Here is a 13122-nt window from a genome sequence, read left to right as displayed (position 1 = left end):
AAGCAGTCAGAGGTCCCACGGGCTTAGATGGGGGCGGATCTTTACACTCAACTAGGAGGTAGTGGCTGAATTCGAACGTGCTACCTGCTCGGGAACAAAGGGTAAGAGTTCGGGACTGTTCCCACTTCTGGTGGGACGGTTGCTGGATCATTAGGATAATGCGGGGGGGTGGGGGGGGAGGTTCCAGTGTGGTCTGAGTCTGCTGGTCAAAGGTTTGGATGGTCATCCTAAAGGAGTTATCTCCAGGGAGTGAGCACCATCCAACACCAGGGCAAAGTCAGAATGGGGGATCTATAGGAGCCCTGAAGTAGAAGCAGGGAGCCAGGGAGGGATCTACTGTCATCGAAGGTTCTAAGCCTGAGTAGTAGGTGGCAGAAAAGGAGGGACCTCCTGCAAGGTCTCTAACGGTCAATGTCCATACGGGCTTTGGGGCGTGTGGGTTTCCCAGAGCTTTGGAAAACAAAGGAAGGAGGAAGAGAATTAAGAAAAAACCCATAATAGCACTTCCAGACTGTAGAAACGGCGAAAGGGGAAAGGAGCCCTTAGGGGGGGGGGGGGATATACAGACAATTTAGGGCACTTACAAAATAACAGAGTAACTACAAGAATTAATCTTCCCAGGGTTTCCCACCCAGAGTCTTTGGGGGAAATCAAGGACCGGAGGAACGGATCAGTCTCAGTTTCAGGGGGTCGTCACCAATCTCTGTTTTCCACTCTGTGGTGACCGCCCGCTTCACTGGGGTGTAGTGAATCCAGGCGGGGATTGATTCAACTTTAAGAGCTGTGGGCGTGGTGAGAATCACAGGATAAGGTCCTTTCCACTTGGGTTCTAGGCCAGAGGTAGAAAATGTCTTTATCAGGACTGCATCACCGGGCTGGAATGGATGCGCTGGCTCAGAGAGGGGAACTGGAAGGGCTCCTCGGACGAGGTGTGAGATGTCCTTCTGGGTTTTCTGCAGGGCCTGTAGAAACTTGATAAGGGAGGAGTTAGAAATTTCAGCTATTATATGTTCCCTGACCACGGGTAAAATTGGAGGTGGCCTCCCAAACAGAATTTCAAATGGAGTTAAACCCAGTCTGTTGGGAGTGCATCTACTCCTCAGTAGTGCAAATGGCAGGAGCGGGACCCAAGAGCTCTGAGTCTCTAAGACGAGCTTTGTAAGGTACTCCTTTAGTGTTTTATTCATTCTCTAGTCGAGATATGTTCATGCCCTCAAATCCTTCCTGCTTCTGTCATTTTCTGCGTATGTCTGGAGCAGATTGACTAACAAATGCAATATTCACAGATCTATAGTTCTCGGGAGCTTCTGGGTCAATTGTGCTATAAGTTCGGTAAGCTTCATACAACCTTTCTAAAAATGCTCCCGGGGATTCTTCAGCACCCTGAGTAACTTCAGAAATCTTGGTCATGTTAATAGGCTTTCTGGCTGCAGCTTTAAGACCCTGGAGAAGGTATCTGTGATAAGCAGAGAGCCCAGTACGACCCTGCTGGGAGTTGGGGTCCCAGGAAGGTCTTTCAGAGGGAAAACTGGCTTCAATCTGAGCACGATGCTCTTCTACAGATCCTCCTCCTGGTCCCAATACAGCTTTCCTGGCCTCCCTTTTAATTTTGTCCCTTTCCTCTGTAGTAAAGAGGGTGGTAAGGAGCTGTTGACAATCATCCCATGTGGGCTGGTGGGTATGAAATACAGACTCAAGGAGATTAATCAAGGGTTGAGGTTTCTCAGAGAAAGGCGGATTTTGAGCTTTCCAATTATAAATATCATTTGTAGAAAACGGGACACAGACTAAGAACGGAACGCCTTCCGCCCCCCTCATCTCCCTTAAAGGCAGAACAGGTTTGGGGAGAACCGAGGCTGACTGGACAGATCCCGAAGCATTGTATTCAACTCCACCTCTAGTACAGGAAGGGGAGAGAGACAGAGGCTGCAGAGAGCAGAGAAATGGGGGAGGGAGTTGGCAAAGGGGCAGGAATCAGCACTTCTGTATTGGCCATAGAAAGCCCCTGTGTGCCGGCAGGAGAAGAAACAGAGGTAGGGGAAGAAACGGAGGCAGGGGAAGAAACGGAGGCAGGGGAAGACGGTGCCAGAGAAAGAGAAGGGGATAAAGGCCCAGGTGGTGAAATGCCGGGTTCAGGATTTCCAGGCAAAGGGGGATACAGACCTGAACTCAAATAAGGTGGGGGAACGAGATTATCTAAGGGGTTTTCCAGAGAATCTTGTAGAACTTTTTTCTCCATTTTTGTTTGAGCTGCTGGCAATTTGCAACTTTCCTTGTCTGGCCTCAGGGACTGTGTGACCAAAACTCGAATGCCATTTGTCATGGCCACAGCCCTTAGCCAGGAAGGAGGGTAAGAGACAACTTGCAGCCAAACATCAATATAGGGCTACTGAACCGGATAGCCAGGTTCGCTTGTAACTACCCTGTGCACCGCCCAAGCTATTTCCCTATCAAAGGAGCCTTCAGGGGGCCATCCTACCCCAAAAGAAGGCCACTCCTTCTGGCAAAACAGTTTCAGTTTAGCCTTTTTCCACGATATTCCACAATCATGATGTTTAAATGTCTCAGAAAAATGACTAAGAAGACATTCAAGTGGAGTTATTGTTTTTGAAGCAGAGTTTCCCATGATAAGGTGGCTGAGTTAACAGATATAAGGCTATACCACCAGAGGAAAAACTGCTACTATCTTTAAACACTGCTGTTTCTGACAGAACTAACCTTTCTGCCCTTATATCCAATTACCAAATTTCTCAATCACAGTTCTTAAAAGATCAACAGTTCCCAAAACATAAAAGAGCTCTTACATGAATAAAACAGACAAATCACATAGAACATAGAACAAACATCACACGGAACACAGAACAAAACTCACACAGACTGCACTCACAACAGTAACAACATAGAAGACAGAAAACAAGCCAGAGGATATCTTCCAGCGTCCCAGAATGATACCCTACTCAGAATTTCGATGCCCGTCGGCATATTATTATTCTGAGCTTCCAGATGCTATAGCATAACCAGACAGAACCAGACCAGACCAGACCAGGTGTCTAAAACGACACAAAAACTTACTCTCCCAGGAGCCAAATCAATCAATGGATCTGAAGGCGTGTCCACGGCTGAAGAGCTGCTTCTTTTCCTGGAGACTCTGGAGAAATCCAGAGGGCTGATTTTTCTAGAAATAGACTCAGATCCTGAGCTGCCCCAGGCCTTGATGACCAAAAGGTCTGAAATCTCTAATCTCTAATCCCGTCCCAGTCTCTATTATCTCGGTGGGACCTCCAAAATGTAATGCCAGAGAAACTGAGGCAAGATAGAGATTAGAGAGTTTTTTTTAATATTTTATTAATTGGAGAGTTTAATTGACTGGACAGGACTCTTGTCTCAAAGTATCCAGTAATGAATGGGGGAACAATGAACACTTTTATAGCTCTTCAGACAAAGGAAAGGAAGAAGAGCGGGAAAATCAGGATGGGGGAAAGTTATACATTTTTACTAAAAGCCAGAGTCAGGATGTTTGAATAACAGAAATAAAGATGTCAGTGAAGTATCTGAGATAGTCTTATCTTTTGGAATATTTTAGAGGGGCAGTGTCATAAATTCGTGGGGGCAGGAGGAGCTAGGAGTCAGGAAGTCTGATCTGCTCCTCATCTCCCATTGACAATTTATAATCTTAGAGCAAATGGTCCTCAGTCTTAATGAGCCAGGGGGGTTTTATGACTTAGGGGACTGAGGCAGAACAGTTAAGGAAACTGAGATAGAACAATTCATGGAAACACAGTCAGGACAGTGAGGGAAACTAGTGCAGGGAAACTGAGGTAGAACAGCTCAAGGAGAATGTGGCATAACGTTCCAACCCCAATAACCAGAGTTTGGCTGCAGTGGGAATGATGGGGAGGATTTCAAAAACACCTTTCCAAAGAGGGCTTTCAGAGATGACATTTCAGGAGACCACTCCCCTAAAGAATGGAACTGTGAGACAAGTTGGTAAGTCTCCCATAGTTTGTAAGCCAACCTATGTATTTCTTTAGAAACTCCTTATATTGGGATGATTTTTTTCCTAAGAGGATTTTTGCTTACTCCAGAGTACCATTAAGGGAGAATCAAGAAATGTCCTCAGTAGCAGAGAGAAAGACTGCTGTGACCATTAGTGCCTTAAGAGAGGCCTTTAACAACTTTTGGAAGTTTTACCATAGTATCCCACTGGACAAAAGTTTTCATCATGTTTCTGTATTAGTACCCCAACCGCAGCCCCTCCTTTTTCAGAGACACATAAATCAAATGGGAGAAAATAGTCGGGGAGGTCTAAAGTTGAGGGTGTTGGAGGGCAGACTTCAAAGAGTCAAAGGAATTTTGAGCTTCTGGGGAAAGAGCCAGGGGCTCAGATACAGAATCTTTTAGAAGTCCTTAAAAGGGGAGGGCAATAGCTGAAAAGTCAGGGATCCAGGGAGGACAAGAGCCCTCCAGACAGAGCTGACAATAGGTGTGGGGTACAGAAATTGAGGGATAGCTTTAAGATGGAATGAGTCTAAGCAAAGGCTGGAGGCAGAGAGGTGATGGGGGTTAAGGTCCCTTTAAGATTCCTTTCTGATTTCCAACCCCCCACCTTGGCCAAAGAGGCTAGGATGTTTTGATTCACAAATCCTGGTCAAAGAGCATCCCTTTGAATTCCAATGATATCCAGGCTTTCCCCAGCCCCCACCGGATCTGAGGTAACTTGGATTTTCCCAACCCCCACAGTTTAAACCCATTGAATTCTATTCAATGCTGACCTTGGCTAAAAACCCACCTTCAAGATCACCAAGAGCCCCCATGGACTTGGAGTCCACGTTTTGCAGAAGTCCTGAGCATGGCATCCTCATGTCAGTTATGTCAAGGGTTTCTGCCCACCAGACCTATTCCTTTTATCGTTACCCTCAACTCTACTAACTAAACTCTACTTCCAAATCCCTACAATAAACCTTTTTATCACTCTAGGTTTTCAGGCCTGTAAATTCCTTTACAGGGGACTCTGCACCGTCAGGGCACTATCCTTGCGCCGACCCAAAAGGGGTTACCCCTTTCCTGACTCTCATCACTGGGATCTTTACAGAGGGGAGAACATAACTTCTTGCTGCTAACGACTAAGGAGACATATGGAACAGAAATGGCTAGGGGTGGGGAACAAAGGAGGAGATCATCAAAAAACTGGAGGAGAGCAGAGTCCTTAAAATCTCATGGGGACAAGTCTTGTTTTAATATCTGTGAGAAATAAGTCAGTGACTCAGTGAACTCCTGTGTCAGGACAGTCCAGGTAAAAGTAAATATGATTTTATCTTTCCAGATAAAAGCAAATATGATTAGGCTTTCAGGGGCAATGGGAATGAGAACAAGGTCAGAGGTCAGCCACCATGAAATGAGTGGCTCAGGGTGGTACAAGTTTAAGCAGAGAATGAGGGTTGGGGGCTGCAGGTACTCTGCATATTGCAATAGCATTAACTGCTCTTTCATGACTTTAATATGGGCCTTTCCTTTGCCTCTGACTGCTATTTATTATAGCTGTCCCATTCAAGAGATTGAATTCCTTATTCTTTTTTTAATTATTATACCTTTTTATTGACAGAACATATGCATGGGTAATTTTTCAACACTGACCCTTGCACACAATTCTGATTCAGCTTGCCCCTTCCTTCCCTCCACCCCATCCCCTAGATAGCAGACAGTCCCATACATGTTAAACATGTTAAAAAACATGCCTTAAATATAATGTATGTGTACATATTTATACAGTTCTCTTGTTGCACAAGAAATATTGGATTTAGAAAGAAGGTAAAAATAACCTAGGAAGGAAAACAAAAATGCAAGCAAATAATAACAGAAAGAGTGGAAATGCTATGTTGTGCTCCACACTCATTTCCCAGAGTTTTTTCAATGTGTGTAGCTGGTTCTGTTCATCACTGATTAATTGGGTGAGTTTCTTATTCCCTACCTTCTGCCTTAAATACTCTAATTTGACTTGATTAAAACTGTTCCAACAAGGTCATCAAAGTTTAGAGTCATCTCTAGTCAAATTAACCCAATGTTAGCAGCAGAAGGGACAGTCAGAAGGGTATTTCTTATACATTTGAAAGGCACACGTTTGTTCTGAGAAGTGCCCCAAACTTCCCTTTTGTCTTTACCACACATCTGTCCCATTTTAAATGTGAACACTCAAAGAAAATAATACCACTTAATTAACAAGTCAACATTGTACACAAACACAAGAACAGCTTAAAGGAATAAGACAATATAAAAACACAAATACAAATAACCCACACTGAGCTAGCAATTCACTTAGATTACAAGAGCAAACATTTCACAATTCTAATCAAGCATGCCATTAAACTGTTCATTTCAACCACACAAAACTAACCACAGGAGCAATTCTTACAGAATAATTAAAACTTATAGAAAATGAACCTTGCAGTCCATAGCCGGACATGGATTTATAAAAGAGAAAAGATGCATGCAAAAGCCAATCCACGTGCAAAAACAAATCAGGTCTTATGAAACTGATCACTTAAAGACAAAAATGATGCTAATCATGCTTATTTTGCATGAAAATACAGGGAAATGTGAAATGTATGAAAGTAAAAATAAAAACTTGTCTATTTTCTATGAATTAACTGAATGCAAGTCAATGATAATTTCTTTTGCCTTTTTTTTTTTTTTTTGCTGAGGCAATTGGGGGTAAGTGACTTGCTCAGGGTCACACAGCCAGGAGGTGTTAAGTGTCGGAGGTCTGATTTGAACTCAGGTCCTCCTGACTTCAGGGCTGGTGCTCTATCCACTGCACCACTTAGCTGAATTCTCAATTCTTGATTAATGATCAACGATGATCTTAATTACATAAGGGATTTCTGGAATTAGGGTCTAAATGCAAAATGTTTCCTAGAGGTTTCAGTCAAGAACAGAGGGACATATTCTTGGAATTAACTAGGAAGAAAAGGATTTTTAAATAACAAAAGGCCTTTCCTGCTACATTCAAGTCCAAGCTGAAACCCCACCTTCTGCAGGAAACCTTTCTCAACCTTCTTTAATACCTTCCCTGAAGATTGCTCCAAATTAATCCTGTCTATATCCAGTATGTATGTAACCATTTGCATGTTGTCTTCCCCATTAGACTATCACCTTCCTGGGGAGGAGATACCAGTTTGTTGCTTTTCTTTGCATCCCAAACAATTAACACAGTGTTGGGCATACAGTAGGTACTTAATAACTGCTTCTTGATGTCCTGACTATTGGTGCTTCTCCACTCCACAGGCTAGGATATAACATTGCAGTGTATCCAGAGGTCCACGTTTACAACTTTGCTCTAGGATGAAGCCACATTCTGCTAGAGAACAAACATGGGAAGATTTAGGTTAGAAATGTAACTTAAGGTCTGTAGAATCCATTAAGCAACTAGTTTTATTTTAGTAACTTTTTGAAAAGAGTATTTCTTAGGGTGATGGAGTAGGATCTACTAAGTCCTATTTGGGTTCAGAAAAATACAGGCAAGGACATTCCACTCTCAGGAACACGTTCCCACTTTAAGCAACCCTGAACGGTTTCTGTGAGGAAGAAATGGCTCACAGGAAGAGACTTACTTCCCCAAGGCAACCATGGACAGCTCCCAAGAGAAGGAGATGGCCCACAGGAAAGGCTTCCTTCAAGGCAACCATGGAGAGCTCCGGAGAAAAGGAGATGGTCGACAGGTACAGGCTTCCCCCAAGGCAACCATGGACAGCTCCTGAGAGAACAAGATGGCCCACAGGTAAAGGCTTCCATTTTCTCCCTTGTTCCCTAAACCAAAAGGAGTCTCCTCTGCTTTGTCTTCTGAACAGAGAAGGGATGCTCAGAGGGCTGAGATTAGGCTCTTCTTCTCTTGTACATGGGTCACAAAAGCTGGTTCCTGAGTTCCCTCTTGACAACAGCCTCCAACAGTCTCCTCACTAGAAACCAATAAAGGATTGCTCATTTTCTTTACTAAGGTGTCCCATGAAAGAATGGACTTTTCTCTTGTCAAGGCCAATGCCCTGCATGTGTCTTAGATCTCACCCCCTTCCATCTTCTCTGGGCAATTTCTCCCTAGTCATTCCCTCCAGAAATTAATTCCTCTATATCTCCTGGTTGCTTCCTAGCTGCCTACAAACATACCCTCCACATTCAGTTCTGAAAAACAAATCTAAATTGGCCCTGACCCTACTCTTCCCTTCAGCTGTCCTCTGTTTATAGGCAATCTCCTGGACAAGACCATTTGTGTTTATGACTTTCTCTACTTCTCACTCATTTCCCCTTTCCTTTCTCTCTGGCTCCTGACATCCTCACTCCATTGAAACTGTTTTCTCCAAAATTGTCAGTTATCTCTTTTCTTCTCAGTGAAATCTCTTTTTTTGATCTTCATCCTTTTTGAGTTCTTTCTCCTGCCCTGAATGCTATTGACCAATCCCTCCTCCCAGTTGGTCTCTCTTCTCTGGGTTTCTGTGATTGTGTTGCCTCTTGGCCCTCCTCCCAGCCACCTCCTAAGTCATTTTTGCAGGATAGTCATCCATATCACATTCTTGACCTGTTTGCTGCCTAAGACTCTCTGTGGTGCCTTCTTTTCTCTTTTTAAACTCTTAGTGATCTCATTAAGTGTTCATTTTGCCTCTCCATGCACATGATTCCCAAGTCTATGTAACCAACTTCAATCTCTTTGCTGAGCCCTAGAGCCCCACCACTAACCATTAGTTTGACAGTTCTATTTGCATGTTTGTGGCCATCTCCGAGTCATGTTAGACAAAATAGACTTATTGTCTCATGTCACAATAATGTGTCTTATTATTATTTCTTTGGAAGGCACCCAAGGCACCTAGATTCAGCATCTCAGGGTCTTTCTCCACATGATCCCTTATGTCAGTCAGTTACCTATTTTGTTCAGTTCTCATCCCATTACATCTCTCTCATCCATCCCCATCCTATCATTCACCCAATTCCAATTCATAGTTAGTTCATTTCCTAATCATCTCTCCCTGGATAACTGCAGGAGACTCCTAAGTGGCCTCCCTGCCACAGGTACATTATCCTCTCTCCAAACCACTCTACACAGTGTTTAAAATGGCATTCCTTTAGCCCAGGCATTCTTCATGTCAACCCCCCCCGCCAGGTTTAGAATATTATTTTCAAATTCAATTTTATTTTGTTTCCAGCTTCAAATTTTTCCCTCCCTCCTCTCCATCCACTACCCAGTGAGAAAGCAGGAAAAACAAAACTCATTATAATATGTGTAATCATGTAAAATAAATCCCCCATTTGGCCAGTTCAAAAGAAAATCTCTTTTGACCTATTTTCTGAGTCTACTCACTCTCTCTGGAAAGGGATAGCTTAATTCCTCATGAGTCATTTGGAATTGTGTTTGGATCTTGGGGTTTGATGCAAATTTCTGGGTTTCTCCTAGCTTTCTTCATCCTCTGTCTCTTCTGTCTGCTCTCTCCAATGTACTACCTGGTTGCCTCCCACATAACTTTTAATAAAGCTGGTCATATTGCTCAGGAACCTCAGTGAGAAGCCAGAACTATATTGAAATACAGGCAAGAAGTGTGTCTGGTGGAATATAAAAATTGGCTGTACTAAGAAAAATGAGTTGGGATTCATATGTGGCTAATCATGCTTCTTTCTGACACTTAGTGAATATGAGACATGTTTGTCACTTGTGATCTTTGCTAAGAGGACATAACTATCAGACTCCCTATCCCTATGGAAGGAAGGGATGAAATCTCGACCAGTTGCACAAGGACAGGTAAGGATAGGTGACTTGTCTTTTGGGGACTGTGCCAGGTCAAGGTGCTTGGGCTTACAGATAACATTCAGATGGCCCAGGGGCTAATGGTATAGATGATAAACTTAAAAAAAAATAACTGGGGGAAAGTGGGTATTAATATTCTTGAACATAACTAAAAGACCAGAAAAATGTGGCTGGAACAATTGGGACAGTAATGCAGAATGTTAATTTCAGAATAGAATTATTAAATTTATTTATTTATTTATTTTTAAATAATATTGAATACAATTCTTCCTTTGCAACAACAACAACAACAAAATTCAGTTCTGCACATATATTGTACCTAGGATATACTATAAGATATTTAATATTTATGGGAATGCCTGACATCTAGGGGAGGGGGTGGAGGGAAGGAGGGGAAAAACTCAGAACAGAGGGGAGTACAAGGGATAATGTTGTAAAAAAAAATTACCTATGCATATGTACTATCAAAAAAATGTTATAATTATAAAAATTAATTAAAAAATATAATATAAAAAAAACATAAACAAAAACAATACAGTGATCCAAGACAATTCAAGTAGATGGGATTCCACATCCAGTGAAAGAACTATGAAGATAGAATAAAAATCAAAATATCCTAAAACAAACAAACAAACAAACAAACAAACAAACAAACAAATAAATAAATAATAGTGAATAATTTTAATTTCCTTACTCTGTTCCTCACCTTCTTCCTCCACTCCTCCCCTACCCCCTGGGATTACTAATTTCCATCAAAGCTTATCACAGACATTATTCCTCATGAATGCTATTTCCTGATCTACCAGTTGCTAATATCTCCTCATGAAAGAAATCTGGATTTCTTTTCCGTACACTTTGTATATAAGGGGTTATCTATTTGGATCTCAGCAAAGCTGATAGAAGAGACAGAAGGCAGAGATATAGAAACAGAAATGAGAATCCATGTCAGTGTTCAATGCAATGTCTGGTCCGAAGTAGGCACTTAATAAGTGTTCATTCATTGATTGATTGTCAGATCAAAAGAATACATTTTAAAGGGCTAGAACTGAGCAAATGCACTTGGATAATGGAGCATGTGAGACTAATTACCAATTGGACAATTCTCTATTAACATGTTTGGAGGATGACCCTCCCTAACTCTTCTCTACTGGCAGGATGGGTGGGTGTGGACAAAGAAGGGGAAGTGACATGAGTGGGTGGAGTAGGAGGAGGAAATTGATTCATTCTCCAGGTGGTGAAGAGGTGTGGAGATTGCTAGATCTAGTCCCCTGACCTCAACCACAAAAGACCAAGAATAAAGACTTATAATTATCCTGACTCTGGCTGATTCTCAGAAGTCCAGGGCCCCAACAATACATTATATAGTTTAAGAAAATAATATACTCCACACTATAAATTGTGATCAACAACAAACTTTTGCTGCAACATACTGGGAGAAATTGAAAATGAAATTCAGACTAGACTTTATCACCTTCAAAGAATAAATTTCATAGATAAATTTATATATAAACTTATACAGACAGAGAGGGAGGAGAAATCAGCATTTAAATAGTGCCTCCTTTGTGTGGGACAAGGTGCTAAGTGCCTTTTACAAATATTATCTCACTGTATCTTCAAAATAAACCATTGACATAAGGGCAGGAGGCAATTACCCAGAGTTCACCTAGATTAACTCTCTTTACCCTTTGAGAAATAAGCTCTCCCAATTGGGTGAGGGCTAACCTAAGAGTGAGACTTTCTCAGCTTTGTTCTTCATAAGGTCTGTGCTTTAAATCAGGAAATAGAGGGGGGTGGAAATCCCTAGATTTCCCTGATCTGAATATTTGGTTATTAATGATCATTTCTCTTACTTTCTATAGAAAAACCAAGCACAGGGTATCTATGATCAAAGGAAAGGAAGATTAAAGAGGGTACCATTATACTGGCTTCCTCGACTTACTTTTTATTCTGGTTCTGAGTAAGGTCTAGCATAGTTAGTACAAAGAAACTTTTAAGTTTAATATGCATATATTATATATGTATAATGTAAATGGTGTCCCCTGTAATCTTTGGGGGAAGGGTTGGAAAGGAACTTTTGGGGGAAGGGTGCTCCTGACTCTCAAACCCTCCTGGCCTCTGGGTCAATAAAAAGCTATAATAATAATGATGATGATGATGATGATGATAAAAGATTGATCATGATATGCATTTGAATAAATGTTTCTGCCCAAAAGTTAGAAAATTCTTTTTTTCTGATTATGAAGGGGAAGCACACTGATGGGGCATTTAACTTGTTAATGGTGGGGAAATAGCTACTCTCAGGGTCATTCACTGAACCAGAGATAACAGTCCCTCCCTCTGGGTATCCAACCTGATAGATCTAGTATGAGATAGGAGAATAAGATATTAGAGATACTGGTATATATTTATTTATATGACAGGGAGTTTTGCTTTCAGGACCACAATTCAGCTGGGATAGTCACCAATAAGGGTTCGGATAATAAGGCATGGATATATTTATATTAATGTAGCTGTAATGTCTGGGCTAGCTCTCTGGAGGGCCTCAGGATCAGAGTCAGGATCAGTCAAAGTCCTTGGTCTTTAGGAGAAGTGAAGGAGGCAGCAAACTGCCACATGGCTTGTCAAATGTTGAACCTGAAGTCTGGAGCCTGAAGTTTTCCCTGCCCAGCACCCTGTGGCAGAGAGACTCTGACCCTCTCCCTCTGCCCTCCAATCCTTGCCTACAATTACCTCACCACACATTCAGCAATTGCCATCACGAGGAGAGCCATCACATCACCACATCAGATAGAACCATGATCTCCCACTGAGTGGGTAATTAGCTTTAAGTGCTCTGCTGCTCTGGATTCAAGTGCACCTTTTCAGAGTTCCAGCCCTCTCTATATAGATATAGATAGATAGATAGATTGTTGTTGTTCCTGAGGCAATTGGGGTTAAGTGACTTGCCCAGGGCCACACAGCTAGGAAGTGTTAAGTGTCTGAGGCCAGATCTGACTCCAGGGCTGGTGCTCTACCCACTGCATCTCCTAGCTGTCCACATGGATATATATATTTTTTAACACCTTCAGTTTTTTTTAAATTTTTTTATTTTGAATTTAAAGACCAAAAGATGAACATTTGTATTCTCAGGGCAGAAGCAAAGAAGAGGATTCTTTATAAAACTTTATAAAACTGTGAAACAACAACTTTGTAACAAGGAAGTCAAGTGGGACAAAGCCAACCCCCAGATCGAGAACGTCTGTACTTTTCAGTACTCGGTGTCCACCACCTCTCTACCAGCTTGTGGAGCCCTTCACCTGGCCTCCTCCGGAGTCCTGCTTAGCCTGGTCAGAATTCTT

General features: G+C 42.1%; 1 protein-coding gene across 4 annotated transcripts in view; it reads right to left on the bottom strand.

The window, feature by feature from the left end:
* Positions 1–545: 545 nt before the first annotated feature.
* Positions 546–13122, bottom strand: part of LOC141565072 (platelet glycoprotein VI-like) — a 17644-nt gene continuing 5067 nt past the window's right edge. For 2 of the 4 annotated variants that reach the window (XM_074308095.1, XM_074308096.1), the window contains one exon: positions 12841–13122. This exon is cut by the window's right edge and continues 149 nt beyond it. The gene's annotated coding sequence lies outside the window, so the exon portion shown is untranslated. Of the gene's footprint in view, positions 600–12822 lie in introns of those variants that run through there. The other 2 variants (XR_012488840.1, XM_074308094.1) reach the window with 2 other exon arrangements.

The sequence above is a fragment of the Sminthopsis crassicaudata genome, chromosome 3 (assembly GCF_048593235.1).
Source record: "Sminthopsis crassicaudata isolate SCR6 chromosome 3, ASM4859323v1, whole genome shotgun sequence".
Taxonomy (NCBI): domain Eukaryota; kingdom Metazoa; phylum Chordata; class Mammalia; order Dasyuromorphia; family Dasyuridae; genus Sminthopsis; species Sminthopsis crassicaudata.
Note: the sequence above shows the minus strand (reverse complement) of the source record. Positions and strands in the feature narration are given on the sequence as shown.